The sequence below is a fragment of the Notamacropus eugenii genome, chromosome 2, assembly GCF_028372415.1.
Source record: "Notamacropus eugenii isolate mMacEug1 chromosome 2, mMacEug1.pri_v2, whole genome shotgun sequence".
In the NCBI taxonomy this organism is placed as follows: domain Eukaryota; kingdom Metazoa; phylum Chordata; class Mammalia; order Diprotodontia; family Macropodidae; genus Notamacropus; species Notamacropus eugenii.
Genome location: NC_092873.1, coordinates 362,910,597 through 362,928,169, shown reverse-complemented (window position 1 = coordinate 362,928,169; position 17,573 = coordinate 362,910,597). Strand labels below are relative to the sequence as shown.

The 17,573-nt window shown below is 37.4% G+C and overlaps 1 pseudogene; it reads left to right on the top strand.

Annotated features, from left to right (window-relative positions):
- The first annotated feature begins 1,222 nt into the window (after window positions 1-1,222).
- Window positions 1,223-17,573, top strand: part of LOC140523071 (CCR4-NOT transcription complex subunit 10 pseudogene) — a 92,907-nt pseudogene continuing 76,556 nt past the window's right edge.

Sequence of the window (17,573 nt, the reverse complement as noted above, 5' to 3'; positions counted from 1 at the left end):
GGTAAATGCTCACCAACAATAATTTTACAATGATGAAACTAAGTTTTAAATTGATTCTATGAAGGATAGTTATGAAGTTCTATTGATTAGACTGACATCTGAAAACCCTGAAGGCTATACATTTTTAGAAGGAAAAATAAAATTGGGTCCATGAGATGTGTCTGTGACTCTCATTGGTGATTACATTGTGAAAATGAGTCTTGAATATAGGAAGATGAAAAAATCTTCCTTATGACTAAGACCTTATTACTGAACAAGTTCATAATTACTCTTTGATGCTAATAGCTTATTTTCTTCAGTCAGCTACTAAAAGAGGGATAATCCATTTGTCAAAATGTTGTATCCCATTCTGAAAACTATTTGGCTATGAACTTAGTTGCTGAGATGAGAGACTCATACTTCAGACCAAGACTGTTGTTTCAAAATAATTATATATAATTCCCTTTTGTGAATTTTATGGTCCAGGCAAATTAGACTTCTTGCTGTTCTTCATGCACAACACTATATATCTCATTACCATGCCTTTGGATATGTTTTTCCTTGTGTATAATTCATTCCCTCTTCACCTCAATATCTGAGATTCCTTTGTTTCCTATAAAGCCCTATTTAATTGGTGTCCTCTCCATCCCACCCCCACCACAAAAAAAAAAAAACCATTAAAATTACTTTGTTTTTGAGGCAGCTGTGTGACACAGTGGATAGAGCTCTGTGACTTAACATAGTGCCTGGTAGATGGTAGGCACTTGATATATGTCTATTGACTACTTATTGAAGTCAAAAAGACCTGATATCATATCTGGTCTTAGATACTCACTAACTATAAGACAAGTTATATAACTTTTATTTGTTTCCATTTCCTCAGCTGTAATAATAACAATGTCTACCTTGAAGAATTGTGAAAAGAATCAAATGAGATAATATTTACAAAGCAATTAGCACAGTGTCTAGCACAATTATCACATAATAGGCATTTATATAAATACTTGTTCCATTCATTTCCTTTCCCTCTCTCTCAAGTGAAAAAATGTTGGCCCTTAAAGGCCCAGGACCTAATCACAGGAAAAAGAGCTGATGATGAGGCATTGAACTATCAATACATTTCCATGCCATGTGAGGTCTTTATGAAATGTGAACATTGAGTAACACCATAGATAAAATGATGATAGGCCATATTCACTACTTGACTTTGAAAAGACAGTTCAAGTGGAAGTCTTTCTCTAAGATGGACCCAAGTCCTGATGAATTGGATAGCATGTACATTGAAGCTAAAGAAAGGAAAGCTGCAAAAAACCCTGTGGAGCTGGGAGAAGTGAAGCCTTGGGACAGTCATCAAAAGAAGCAGGGTGAGAACACTAAGAACAAGGTTGTTGCAATGGTCATTTGAATTGCAAAATCATTCCTGTTCATTCATAGGCCCATTAAGTCACATAGAGCCTGTGGTGGGAGGAGTTTGTTGAATGAGTGGGGCAGGAAGAGGCAGAGCTAGAGCAGAGCTGAAAGGAAGTTAGTGTTGAGAGCAGTCAGAGCTAAGAAGTGTGCAGGCTCCTTGGTAGCATGTGTGATTTTGTAATTGTGATTTTGTTTAAGAGAGTCTGCTAGTGATGAATATAATGGATCTGGTTTGTAAGAAGCTTAGCAGGGGGAAGGCTTGGTGATGGTGTTGTCTTTTGCATTGTTATTGTATATAGATTTTTGTTACTGTGATGGATTTGGGTCTGAATAAATATATTGGTTTTGCCTTCCACATGGAGAGTCTGTGAATTCTGAATTGCTCTGTGATATTCATGGCTGCTGCAGGCACTGTGAATATTAAATTGGCACTACAGTTGTTTAAGATGATCAGATATGAAGAGGGTTGGTATGGATGCCAGGTTGCCAAAACATCCTTCTCTCTCACCCCTACTCTTCATCCCAAGATGTTAATCTTGTACTTCATTTCTTCCCTTTGGCACAAGTCTCTCTAGATAAAGGTGGAAAGTCACTAAATATCTGTTTGTTTTAAATGTTTTTTTTATACTACTAAAAATTATTAACCACCAGCATTTGCTACTCTTGCTTTACTTATTTGGCATGTAAGGAAGCAATTCAGGGTGGGAGGATGGGACAAATCAAGAGAAGAGAGAAGGAAAGATCCAACACTGCCATATTTTGTTTGGTGGGAGCTTGGAAAATTCTTTGATATAACTTCCCTGAGTAGAAAAGAAATATTACAACAAGAAACTCATGTAGGCAGTGAGTCATTTATAGGATAAGTGATAGTCTAATAGGTGTGGTTGAGCAACCCTGATTACCTATACACCACATCACCACTACATGTATATATTTTGCATATAATTATGTGTGTATATATTGTTTCCTACCCCCAAGGAATTTAAGCTCCTTGAGGCCAAAGACTTTCATTTTTGTCTTTGTATTTCTAGTTGATAGCATAGTGTCTGGCTTATAAAAGACATTTCATAAATATTTGTTGATTGATTGATTATACATATTAATTTTGTGACCAGGAGCAAATTAGTTACATTTTTAGGGCTCCAAGACAATTTTCTCAGTCTTTAATTGACAGACTAATTGCAGATTTGTCTGAATTTCTAAAGAGACTTTTCCACACACGAAGTTCCCTGACTTTGGTAATATCAATAATCTGAATTAAAATAAAACCAAAAAAAGAAATGGCTAGGCTTTGGGCACATAGAGGTAGAAATGTGTTCTCTATTCTCGAGCAGTTTGTGAGACTATGATACGAAAGCAAATAATCAAATGCAAAGTAATTATAAGAGATAGAGAGAGCTAAGGACTGTAAATTATGTTAAATATATTGGACTATGGTTGCTACCTAAGTAGCAGTGTTCTCAAGAAATCTACACATTTCCCCTGGTCTTAGGACAGTTTCTGAGTAGCATTTAAAATGGGCCAGGTGGTAAGTATCATCAGAAGAGAACTGTTGCTTTGATGCTCCAAAATTCTACTGTGACTTAACTAAGTATTAGGAAAAGCAGAAATCCTGCTTGGATGAGGGAGGCTGTCTGGCAATAGAAATGAATTCTGTAGTTAAAATTGAATGAATCTAAAAACAGCCAGGAGCTTCCAGAGGGCACCTCTCCTGTAGCAAGAAGAAAGATACTTCTTTTTCTTGAACATAAAGGATCAGAACATCATATGCTGAGCTTCTACATGTGTTTGATCTGTATGGAAAAATGGATCCAAAGCAGGAGGATTAGTGCAGAGACCTTGAAGCAGACACAGGTTTCAAAGTAAAAAAAAAATTAGGGACTCTAGAAGGAATATATCTGGGTCTTTGGGAGTCCCCCAAGCCAATTGGCAGTATCTATGTTTCTATTCACTCTAAATGAAAATGTAGTTGAGTGAAATGCTCTGGAATAGACACTCAGGGCAAAAAATGTTTTGCTTTGTGTTGAATGTACCAAGAAGTCACCCACCAAGAAGAGTTTGGAAAATATTAATGTTTTCTTGGTTTTTTTTTTCTTTTATAGGAAAGGTATGCCTGAGAGAGGTTAAATTTTTGGATGCTTCTCTGACTTTGATGATAGTGTACTGTCCAAGAAATATAATGTAAATTGACCTGAGTATTTCCTTGTACTTCAGAGGAACTTAGACCTTTGGGTGATAACTTCTGTTGGCAGCATTTGAGTTCTTAGGTAGTGACTTTGGACTTTTAAAACTAGAAACTATCTGCCTTGCTCTTGGAACCATGAATCAATCATCTTTTTGAATCTATCTCAATAAGTCATATGTGGGGGTGGGGGTGGGGTGTGAGGGAAAACTATTTGTTTTTCATTCATTTTTCATTCTGGAGTCTAGAATAATGGGGCAAACTGACATGGATCAGACAGTTTAGCCAATACTGACTGCCATAGTCATTTAATTCCTGGAGCCCTGAAAGTGGTCCCACACAAATCCTGGGTTGCAGCACAACACCACTTGAGAACCACTGATGAAGACTGTGTCAGATGCATTTGAACCTTGCTAATGTACTCAGTCCTACAAACATATGCCTTGAATCAGACAATTCTGTACAATATCTCCTGGAAACTAAGATTTGACTTGTAGAGCAAACTAATTTGGATGAAGTGGAGTACAGAAGGAGAAAAGGAAAAAAGAGAAAAGGGAGAGAGGAAAGGATGGGAGAAGGAAAAGAGAGAATAGTTAGACAAGAAGAAAGAAGGAAGAAGGACTGAGGTATAATTGCCTTGGAGTAGAGAAAGCTGTAAGAAAGGAGATACAAATTCTGCCCAAATGGTACAGAAGAAATAAACCTAAGGAGGCAACTTCTAGGAGTCTCATTGTATTACGCGGTATGTTGGCTGGAGCCAAATCAAATCAGTTGTCATAAGCCTATCATTAAATTTTCAGTGTTGGGTATTCATACCTCAGAAATCAGCAAATGCTACAAATTAGGACAGAATTTATTGCTTTGTTGATTATCTAGATTTAAGAATATGACAAGAAAACATGATACAGACAAAAATTTTTAATGTGCCATCTGTGTGTGTGTGTGTGTGTGTGCGTGTGTGTGCGTGTGTAGGAGAACCAACTGTTAAACATTTACTAGCATGCTCCTAACAATGCCTATTGTACTGTTAAATGAGTACAATCTCAGACATTCCCCAGGGCCCATCAGAAGGCAGGCAAGCAACCAGGGTGTTTATGAAAGCAGGTGGGATCAAGAAGAGCATTGGAGGAAAAAAAAATCATTGATAAGGAATGACTATGAAATTTAATGAGCAGCTTCTTAATATATAAGAACTTCAATATCCAAATAAGTGATGTCTTCATCCAGTTATTCTGCTGGGGAGATCATATATTTATTCTCTGATTTCATCATCGCTTAAAACATTTGTGGAGCTTTTCCCTTAGAGTTATCATCAGAATCTGGGGCACATTAGTTTGAATCTTCTTAGTGATGAAATATTTTCATTCAACAATGGTGGATTTGATCTTTGGAAACCTCCAAAAACCACTAAACATAAAATGTCTGATGAATAAGGTTACTAATCAATTCACATATATCAATTTGGTTAAAGCAAATATTGTGGTTGTAAAGTAGGGGTTCTTAACTTGGGTTATGTCAACTTATTTGAAAAATCGTCTTTATGACTTTTTCAACATAATTGACATTTTCTGAATTCTCATGTGTCTTATTTTATGCATTTAAAAGTTTATTGTTGTTGAATCATTTCAGTTGTGTCTGACTCTGCATGACCTCATTTGGTTTTATCTTGGCAAAGATACTGGAGTGGTTTGCCATTTCCTTCTCTTGCTCATTTTACTGATGAGGAAACAGGGACAAACAGGGTTAAGTGACTTGCCCAGGGTCACTCAGCTAGTAAGTATCTAAGGCTAGATTTGAACTAAGTTTCTCCTTATTCTAGGGCTAGTGTTTTATCCACTGTGCCACATAGCTATTTTCTGCAAAGGTGACTACAGGCTTGACTATACTGCCAAAGAAGCCCATGTCACCAAATAGGTTATAAAGTCACACAGTAAAGAAAGGGACTGAAAATGGAACTGAATTTTTTATGTTTTCTACTTTCTTTAAAGGAAATTCTCAAGAGGAGTTTCTGACTTTCTGACCAATGGCAGAAATTTTAAAATAGAACATGAGAGTCAGCTAAGAGGTCTGTTATCAACTGAATATATTAACTCTAAAAGGTTTGTTTGAAAACTTGGATCATTGCTTTGTAGTTATACTCCTTCCATAGCTAAACCCAATATAAACATACCTCTCTCAAAGATCCTCAATTCTTAGGGGCTTTGTAGACTAAAAGAACATGGCTGTCTTACTGTCTTCACTTGAAACTATAAACCAAGTACTATCATCTAGTTCTTTACCCCAGGTTAAATGAGTCACCCCCAGAATTTGTATTTCTTCCAATAAAATCCTGACTTCTATAAAATTTGTCAACTGATATGATTTGTGAGGCTCTCGAAGTAGATGTCATTGAAGAAAAATCTCTGAGCAGTTGTACTATGCTAGAAAGCCTTCATGTATCAGACTAGTGATAGGCTAATATGGATGATACCTTCAACAGAAATAAGAAAGATTGAAAGCGGGATAGGTTTGGGAAAGAGAATGAGTTCTGTTTCCACCATGGTAAGATTAAGATCCAGTTTGACATGTCCAGTAGGCAGTTTGGTGATATGAACCAAAAGCTAGGCAGAGAATCTGAGAGTTATATGTATGTGTAGAGATGATAGCTAAACTCACAAGAGTTGATAAGGTGATAACATGAAAATTTAGAGAAAACACTTGATCCTGGAACCCCCAAATCATATAGAAGATTTCTCTTATACTAGAGCTCCCTAGTCAAAATGCTTTATTTTTACAAACATCTAGTCCTCTATCAGTCCTTTGGGATAGCAACTCTACATATGACTCCTATTTCCTAAGCTTATGATACCTCAGGCCCATACATGATGAAGACCAAAGCCCCTAGGAATATAGAACCAAAATTAAGACACAAATGCAAAGTGGAGTTTTAAAGAGTCTCTTTGCAGAATATCTTACTTTTCTTTATTTCATCTGCTGTGTTGCATTTTTTTTTGTTTCACCCTGTTGCTATATACCTGTCGGATGGATCCATAGGCTTAATTAAACAGAGTAAACGTAACATAAAGAGCAAACCAAGACTGAAGTGGAGCTATAAGAAACAAAGCACACCTAGCTTTGATGAACTTCCCAAGTATTTCCATCACCAGGTTTGTGTTTCTCTCTGACACTTGGCATTATCCAAGTTGTCACTGGAATGAAAGAGTTTTAGACAATGACTCAAGAACTTTTCTAGATGATTTCAAAATTAATATTATTGTAATAGAAATGGGCTCTAGGAATACTTTCTCAACCCCACCCCAACCCCCATATACTGGCAAATTAATCCCCAAGAGCTCAGCTATTTTTACCCTGACCCCAAATTTGAGGAAGGTCTATGGGAGGTGGTGGGATGGCTCTCTAATGCTATTGATTACAAGTCACCACCCAGCATATTTCTTCCAAATATCAATCAACAGTGACCATATGTCCAAACTCAGTTAGTCCAATGATATTATAACAATGACTAACCAACTTCTACAAAGGGGTATTTGCTTAGAAGATACAGAAAGAAGAAAGTATAAAACCTCTGAAGCTGAAAGTACACGCTCATCTACCAATTAAGTCCCTGAAGAGAGTAGATTCACACTAAAAATGCCCACAACCACTCTTGTCCCCACTCTTAGAAGTAAGTATAGCCAATCACAAGTAACTTCCTCACTTCTAAGACATGATGTCATGATTTCTGGGTCAATCTGCTGCTGGGCTGAGTCATACAGGTCAATCCTCAGGGCTGGCTGCTCAGTGGCCTCAGGTGCTACACTACTAGCAGACCCTCCCACAGACTCAAGTTATTGGATCTTTGGGGGCTCCTCCAAACTTTTGAAGCTCACAAAGTTGAGTGATTTGCTTAGTGTTAGCAGGTGTCAGAACCAGTACTTGTTTTTCCTTTGCTATAACTTCCTAACTCTGTCTAGATCTTTCTAATTTCAAGGTTGGTCTTGTATTCACTACCCTCAAACTATATCTTATTTTTGTATTATGGTTGTTATTGTGGTTAATTTCCTTCCTCAGGCCTGTACAGAGATACGAAAACAAGATTTGGTCTAGTCAGTAGCATCACAGATTTATATAGAACATGGGAATAGATAGGACCTTGTAAACCATCTATCTCCATCCCCTTATTTTACAGATGAGGAAAGCAGGAGATGTTAAGTGCCTCAAACAGTTGAGAGAACTAGTAAGTAGGTAGGATTCAAATTGAAGTCTGCTGACTTTAAATACAACACACTTTACATTATCCATTCAACAAGGATTTATTAATCAGCCAACAAGTATTTATAAAGCATCTAGGTGCCAAGCACTGTGCCAGATAATGGGGATAGAAATACAGTCCCCATTTCAATGGCTTTTTTTGTATTATATACAAGACCACCTGGTGAAGCCTATGGATCTCTTTTCAAAGTGTTTTAAGTGTGATTTCAAAGGAAACACATTATATTGAAATATAATTGTCAAGATCTTTGAAAAACATAGTGTTGCTTACATAAACTGATGCTGAGTGAAGTGGGCAGAACCAAGAGAGCACTGTACACAGTAACAGCAACATAATACAATGATTAACTATCATAGACTTAGCTCTTCTCAGTGATACAATCATCCAAGACAGTTCCAAAAGACTCATGATGGAAAATACTATCCATATCCAGAGAAAGACCTGTGGAGTCTGAATGCAGACCAAAGCATACTGTTTTCATTTTTTTTTAAGTTTTGTGGTTTTCCCCTTTTCTTCTGATTCTTCTTTTACAATATAACTGAGGTGGAAACATGTTTAACATTATAGTACATGTATAACCAATATCAAATTGATAGCATTCTTAGGGAGGGGGAGAAAGCGAGGGAGAGAGGAAAAAAATAGAACTCAAAATTTTACAGAAATGAATGTTTAAAACTATCTTTATATGTAACTGGGAAAAAATAAAAGATTAGTAAGGGGATAAAACATAATCTTGGACCCCAGGATAAGAATCATTCTCCTACTAGAAAAGAGCTCACATTCTCCCAAGGGAAGTGACAAGTACATAAATGAGTATATACAGACTAAATACTAAAAACAAAAAGTATAAATTTTAAAAAGTAGTTGAATCCAAGGAAATCTGATAGGAAAAGCCTTCAACTTTGAAAGGATCAGGGAAGGCTTCATGTAGAAGCTGGTACTAGAGTCATGTGTTAAAGGAAGAGAAATACTTTATGTAGTGAGATGAGGGGGGAATGTATTCCACTCATTGGGGTAGAAGGCAATGGACCTGCAATGCAAAGACCTAAACATGAAAGATGGAATGTCCTATGTAAGGAACAAAGAGGAGAACAGTTTGTCTGAATCATATTGTATGAGAGGAGAAATAATATCCAAGAAGGCTGGAACCAAGATGTATAGGGCTTTAAAAGCTTAAAAAAAGAGGAATTTATAGCTTATTTCAGAGGCAATAGAAAGCTGCTAAAGTTTACTGAGTAGGGAAATGATATGTTTAGACACCATGTATACCAAAACAGCACAGAATTTAAGTATTCTTTCAATAGGTTATTTTCCTCTCCTCTCTTTTTTTTTTTTTTGTAAGAAGTTTGATTTTTGGTTATGAGACTATTGTCACTGAGACAATGTCATTTGCATATACACTGAAAACCCTGAAGAGCCCTGGGTACACGGATCTTATAAATCGCACAAAACAGCCATTCATTCGATCCTTTCCAGGAAATGTTTATTAATGAGACAAATGAAATAGACTTTCAGTCAAATATTTTCTATCTTGTTTAGAGCTGATGCTAAAGAAATTATGAGATGCCTCTAAGTGCGAGGTGAACGCACAATCAGGAAATATTTTAAAAAGAGAAATCTTGGGCCAGGAGTGATCTCAGTCTTCTCTTGCCTTCCTGTTGATGACAATCCACCCACCCACCCCCAAGACAGCCACAGCTCAGAGGCAGCTTTCTATTTAGAAAGGCATGTGAGTTTCAGAAAATAAAAAATTCAATTACAAAAAAAACCAAGGGAAACAGCTACAGTGACAGCACCAGTAAAACTTGTTAGTCCTCAATTTATGAGAGCAATAGAATACGTGAATAACATAAACCTCCTGATACCTCCAGATGGAGGGTCAACATCACTGAAATGAGGTATTTCCAGCGGTAAAGGATGCTGCTATCAGAAATCTGTTGGCAAGGAAAGATGATGCTTGGGAGGCAGGAAGAAAAAACAGCTGTGCTCCAGCTCCACGAATGTAAGTGATAACCCAGGCACCCAGCTAGTCCCTGAGATGCAAACGTCATCCATTGCACTCTCCCCAGTTCACAACTTTAAAAAGAGGATGAAATGGAAATATTTGACTAACATCTTTTGCAATTCCTTTAAAAACCTGAAAGGAGAATGTGCAGTAATTGTTTTGTCTGATTTCAGATTAAGAGATTTAAGTGAAGTCCCATGGGTAGTGTGTGAGGTAGCAGAGGTGGCACTAGAACTCAAATCCTCTAGTTCTTGAGATAGTTCCATTTTCATTTTATTTTTAAGTTTTATTGTTATATTTTGTATTATATATCAAGTATTAACAGATTACTTTTACTTTGTGAGAGGCCCCTAGTATGAAAGTAAAATATTTAAATAAAACTAATAATATAGGGACCTTATCTGTAATTCCCATATAAGTGAATACCTTCTTACCTTTCCATTTTTTAAGGCATAGACATATGCATATAGACAGGGGAGGGGAGGGGAGGGGAGAGAGGAAAGGAGGGGAGAAGAGAGGAGAGGAGGGGAGGGGAGAGGAGAGGAGAGGATAGGAGAGGAGAGGAGGGGAGGGGAGAGGAGAGGAGAGGAGGGGAGGAGAGAGGAGAGGAGAGGAAAGGAGAGGAGAGGAGGGGAGGGGAGGGGATGGGAGGGGAAGGGAGAGGAGGGAAGGGGAGGGGAGGGGAAAGGAGGGGAGGGGAGAAAAGAAAAGGGAAGGAAATTTTCTATAACATATATGCACAGTGAAGAGAAGAAGAACAAGAATCCCTCTACGGCTGTATACAAAAATACATTTGGCTCACTCTAAAACCTAAATGAATTAGTTTTCAGTAGTGCATATCAAATTTCGTCAGTGGGCTATTCTTAAGAAGATATCTGTAAGATTGTAGGATCATAATAGATGTACAGGTGGTAGAAACCTCAGAAGACCTCTAGATTCAACCCCATTTCACAAATGTGGAGATTAAGTTTTTTCTAGGTAGTCATCTTCAAAGTGGAACCACACCTCTGAGAGGTTGTGCCGGATCCTGTGAGCTAAGTGAGCACTCAGTCAGATGGTGAGAAGAGGAATGGAATCTCACCTTTCTAGAGATAGTCAATTGTGGGCTCATACTCAAATCTGTCATTCACTCATGAGATCTCAGTACTTCCATATTCTAACCCCTCACATCAATGTCAAAATTCACAAACCTTCTCCTTTTTGGGTGGAGCATATTTACCCCAGCAAAGCTGCACAGATACCCTTGGGAAAATCTTTCCTCCAATTTCCTCACCCAGAATATGGTGGGATGGGATGGAATTTACTGATGCCAAGTGCAAACCAAGAAAAAGTGCAAAACCAAGACCAAACTCTGCATTAGTCTAAAACACTGAGACATTCAATGATAATTGATATTTTGTGGACAAATGACCTCTAAGTGTAAGTGTCCAAGTTTCAACTTGAATACAGGTCTTTCTGATTCCAAGTAAACATTTCCTCTGTTACCCCAAGGCACTGTTCATATATAATGCATATAGGATATATATTCTATATATAAGATCATATCATAGAAGGTCCTCAAGGACAGTAAAGTAAGCATTTGCTTCTGAAAGTCATCTCTTCAATAGTTACCTGAGATATGAGATCAAATGACAGTACATATGCCTCTTTTCATACAGTATGACACAGAAGAATTTTAGAGCAGCCTAATGTTGAGAATAGAGCAGCAGGGAAGACCAATGAACTAATCTATTATTAATTAGCATTTGTTTATAATCTTTTCAGTTCTAAAGATTTGTTTGACAAAGTCTTCTGATTTCACTATACATATTAGTGTGACTATAATAAAAATAACAATAACATTTTAAATGATTGGATTATGTTAGAAGTTTAAATATGTTGAATTTTCCTAGCAGAAACTGTCAATTAGTATATTCATTTGCTTATAAAGAAAGCAAAGGACTCAAGACAACACCCATAACCTGTTGTTACTGTACCTCTCTCTGCTTTTCCACCTCATTCAGCCCTCAATCCTACTCTGGTCTCACTCTGTTCCCTTCAAATCTTTTTAACCAGTTTCATTTTACACTGTTCTTTATTCCTAAGTCTTTTGCCCTCTTTTCTTCTCACCGTTCATCCCATGGATTATCACCATTTCCTTTCTCCACTCCGATACATACTATCTGAACACAGATGAAGGAAGTCACACAACGGAGATGACCGAATCCATTACAGATTCTCACTAGGAAATTACATCATTTGAGCCATAACTGCTACATGACAATCTTTTTTGTCTTCCCTGATTGACCCTCTACCCCAATTCCTGAAGCCTCTCTTTCAAACCTTCAGCCTTCTGTTCTGATCATTTCATTCTCCCCCTCCTTTCTCTATCTCAGCAGAACACTTTGCCAAATACTTCAGTGGAAAGAAAATTAAGGCAATCTCTCCAGAGCACCCAATCATTTCTAGTTGCTCACTCTGAATCTCATCAACGTCATTCTCTGTTCTCCCATCCTTAGAGGTGCCCCTTCTCTTTGCAAGCACTAACTTTTCTAGTGCTTCCCTTGAAACAAATCACTACAACCAAAGCTTGCCCCTCATGGAAGAAACAACTCCTAACATATGACTATCCAGAACAATATTTCTACTCCATATAGGTGAGGCTAGTTTTCCCCTCAAAGACAATGAAATTGTCCTCATGCCCTAAGATCCAATACACTAAGGTTTGAAACACTGGCATAACTTCCTGGTCACCCAAATGTAAAAGCCTGGTGTGAGAGATGCTGAATGATCTTCATTCAGGGTTGTTATACTGGCTTGAGCAGGCATTCCATCCTGGCAAATGAACAGGCAAGAGAACCATACTCAACTAAATCATTACTTCATTACCTTGCTTCACACTCCAGCCATGCTGTTGTTAATCCTAGATTTTAAATGTTAGGTTGAGTGCTTCATTTTACTTCAATCTGAGCTTGAATTGGCCTGAGTCAGTCCTCAACCAAAACAGAGTGGTCAGAGTGTGACCTTGAATAAATTACTAAACCTCCTGGTACTCCAGTTTCTTCTACCATAAAATAAAGTCATTGGATTAGATTCTCCCCAGGGTGCCCTCCTCCTCTAGATCTGTGATCTTTTAATCCTATAATCAATCTTATCACACTAAGACTAGGATTGATACTTCTAAAGTGGCTTACCCCTTCAAAATCCCAAACAGGTGGGGGATGGATGGCATGGCAGCTAACCTCTATACAGTAGGACTGGGAAGCAGTTTGGAAGGGATATATATAATCAAAGATGTTGACAGAAAGACTGGAGGGTAAGGTCTTCATATCATGGCAGGAGGAGGGAAAGATGATTTTTGTTTTATGGTTTTTGATTTTTGTGATTTCAGTATTATTGATTTTCTTAGTAATACACAGATATTTTATGTATTGAAAAACTTTTTTCTAACAAAGGATTCATAGGCTTTGTATGCCATCAAAGAAGTTAAAAAGGCAGAGTGTAGATAGAGGAAGTCCATCATAATCCTAAATCTATAATTTCAGGATAAGTTTACAATTTGGAGGTCATGGGAGCTCCCTCAGGTTGCACATTATGACACCTTGCACAGCTTTGAGGGAAGGTTTCAAAGATCTGGGTCAGAGTTTCTGAGGAATTTTGTTAAGAGGAAAGGGGAATAACCCCGGCAGGTCTATTATGTTTTCAACCCCTAGGGTTAGTGGCAGGGAGGATAGGAAATAAGAAGTTCCCAGCTTGAAAACTCCCAGATATAGAAGAACAAAATAAATGGGGTTTCAGAATAAGAACAGTGTAGGAGTAAGGAGATATCAATAATGGGGGGAGGAAGATCACTAAGGGATATTCAGTGTAATGGATAAAGGTAGACTAGACCTGAAAGATCAGATTTCCCTGAGGACAACAAATTCATATTCTTCCATGTTCCTAAATAAAGTATAGACTATTCTGAACTTTTAGAGGGAAATTAGAAAATGAGGGCTCAAAAAGAAACATGGTTTGTGAGGGTTTGTATTTCAGGATATCCATTTCCAAAAGATCAGGTTAAATGAGAAGTGGCTTGCTTTTGTGGTTCAAGGTCACTGCTAGTACTGACATTTATCAAGGGACCTTATAAGGCTGTATGATAGCTAAGTATTTTAGATTAGGTGAAATATTTAAAAGAAAGTTTTTTAGCTTTTAACCTTAGCTTGAAGCAAAGGAAGAACTGTTTCTCTTTTGTCATTTTGTTAGAAGCAATGATTGGATTGGTACAGCTTTAAGTTTGCAAGATAGCATCCAAACTTTCAGATGGCAGCTAGGTGGTACAGTGGATAAAGCACCAGTGCAGGAGTCAGGAGGAGCTGAGTTCAAATCTCACCTCAGACACTTGCTGTGTGACCTTGGGCAAGTCACTTAACCCCTACTGCCTTATCTTGGGTCATCTCCACTCATCCTGATGAATATCTAGTCACTGGATTCAGATAGCTCTGGAGTAGAAGTGAGGCTGGTGACCTGCACAGCCCTCCCTCACTCAAAAAAAACAAAACAAAGTCAAGTGTAAGTCATTTCATTATTTCTCTGATGGCATGGTCTTCTTCGGCAATGAGGGACAAACACACAGCATTCGGACACTGGGATTTACTCTAAAGTCAAATAAGACAGTAATAAATGGCATGGTTTGTACCTTCCCTTCCTTTCAATAAATAATGGGGGTGGGGGAGAGAAAGAAACACTTTGGTGTAGACTGCAAATGAGTAGGAGCTATGGATAATTCTTAAGACGCTCGTGGCTATGACCAAAAAAAAAAAATCTAATAGCAATCAAAAGTGGAACACTCCTGTCCTTTCTACAGTGTGTCTCTGCAATGGTAACAATACATCCTAAGCTAGAGAGCTGATGAATTACTCAAGTCACTGAGCTCAATAACTTCCCAAAAATATTTCTGACACCAGAATAACAGAGACATGTGGTAAGCAAGCCTAAAAATGGCAAAGGCTCTAAAATAGAATAATATGAGACTGAATAGATGAGATGGCAATGGAAATCATGCAAATGGTGATCTCTGCCCTTTCCTTCCAGTTATCTTGTTTTCTTTTTAAAAACTAGTTTTATTTTTACAAGCATTTGCTACTTGCCCTTTCCATTCCCTGTCTATTTTTTTAAAGAATAGAAAAAGAAAACACTTATAGCAAATGTTCATAATCTAGGAAAACAAATTCCCACATTGGCCATATACAAAAATTCTTTTTTCTGAAATTCATAGCATCCATGGTAAGAGGTGAAATTTCCGCTTTGGTCCACTGGACACATGGTTTATCATTGCATTCATTAGAGTACTGAAGCATTTCATGATTATTTTTATTTATAATGTCATAGATACTATATAATTTTTATCCTACTTCTCCTCACTTCACTCTGCATTAGTCTATGGAGGCTTTCCTAATTTTCTCCTTCCAGTTTCAGTAGGCTCAACAATGTAGGCTCATGTATCTCATTGCTCACAAGATGCCCACAACAAAGACTGTATAGGGCAAAAAACCCAGCAATTTCCCACAACCAAAATTGTATAGGGTAGAAAATCCAATAATTCCTCTCCTACAAGTTCCCCAAGGGGAAGTTAACCTCTTCCACTCTAATGTATATATTCACTTATCTTCCTTACCTTTTACAATTAGATCATGTCTAAAATGGGCCTGTTCAATACTAAGGACAAATTTAGCACTGGATCAGAGAAAGTGAGCCTGTTCATGTTCTCTCCTTAATCCAAATGTGGAAAGTGATTTATTAAATCACTTAATAAAAATTATTTATAAAATATCTAATAAAATTAGTTTGGAATATCTCTGAAAAGCTGTTTTGTTTAATAATGTTAGGGGGAAAGACAGGAATAACTTTCAAGAAAATTTTATTTATAATTCTTTGAAGTTTGACTGAAATATTGAGTTATGGGAATGAGGTTGGAAAAAAAAACTCTTGATTTGAAGGGTTTTGTGACTGCTTTGTATACGAGCTTAAAGCACAGTAGTCCTTGTATATACTCCACAGTGTTGTTGTTCAGTTGTTTGCAGTCATGCCCAACTCTTCATGACCTCTTTCGAGGAGTTTTCTTGGCATTGGTACTGGAGTGATTTGCCATTTCCTTCTACAACTCATTTTACAGAACAGGAAACAAAGTCAAAAAAGGTGAGATGACTTGCCCAGAGTCACACAGTTAGTAAGTGTCTGAAGCTGGAATTGAATTCTGGTCCTTCCTGACTGCAGGACCAGCACTCCATTCAATGTGCCACCCAGTGCATAATAGATTTTTGAATTATTGTGTGTTCAAAATGGATGGGAAAGTAGTGACCAATTAGTCTAATCTACTCATTTATAGCAGAAAAAAATAGTTCACAAAGTGATTTTGTAACATACACAAGGTCACGCATTTATTTCACTTTATAACAGGGGACCTTAAACTAAGACCTGTAAACTTTAGTTTTTTTTAGAATTATGTTTCGATGTGGTTTCCTTTGTAATCTTATATATTTTGTTGTATGCATTTTAAAATATTACCATTTGAAGAGGTCCATAGGCTTCAGCAAACCACTGAAGAAGTTTTTAAAGATGTTCTTGAAGCTAGTATATTTAAGAGGTGGAAGAGATTCCCCATACCATTCTATTTAATCACATATAACTTCAGAAAACAGTTCCAATAGAGAAAACTGCACCCACAAAATATGACCTTGAAAAATTAGACAGTAAGTAAGTGTTTATTAAGTCCTTATCATGTGGCAGGGACTGAGGAGATAAAGAATGAAGAAGCAGCCCCTGCTCTCAAAAAGCTTACACTCAAATTGGAGAGAAAACAAGTATACAAGTAGATTAATATAAGATCTATACAGAGTAAGTAGAAGATAGCCTGAGGAAGGAAGTTTCTAAGCAGTTCAGAGAATCAGGGAAGGTATCCTGACAAAAGTAACACTTGGACTGAATCATGAATGAATCCTGGGATCCTAAGAAATGAAAGTGGGAAGGGGGAATATTACAAGATTGTGGAATAACCAGCATAAAGGTGAAGACATGAGAGATGGAGGGTTGCTTAAACTCTCTTGGTCTCATTTGTAAAATGAGGATAATTTCCAAAGTCACCGAATTAAAGGAAAATGTCATTTTAGATTCAATATTGGTATATTTATAATACATGCCTCCAGAGGCATATACTCCAGTATTGTAAAGTTGTAGAGTTCTGTGGTAGAAAAGTTAGCATCCCTCGGACCCATCAGAGGGAAGAAGACATTTTACCTCCTTGCATGCAGTTTCTGATTAAATTTTGTGTTATAATCCACAGTACCTGATACTTAGTAGGTGTTTAATAAACACTTGTTAAATAAATGAATGGTAGAGACCTTAGGTATCTAAATAAGTAGGAAAAGGAGAGGTCATAGAATTAGCATATTTCAGGGAAATCCTTTCTACTTGCCCAAAAAGAAGTTGATTAGCAAGTTCACACAAGGAACAGCCAAAGTCAGAGACCAATTGTTTAGCTGTTAGTGGAGTGCCAAGGGATGAGGATATTGGAAATGGAAGAAGGCAAGATGCTGAGGATGCCAATAATGACAAGGGCTGAGAAGTTAGATTGTAAGGATGAAAGCCAAGGATAAGCATCAGCTCATATACAGTTACAGAGAGGAAAGAAAATAGTCCAGACAGACAAATAGGGATTTCTAGGAGACAGCTGGCTCTGACAGTGAGCTTATGGGCTCCGCTTTTCACTTATTCAGCCATTTCTC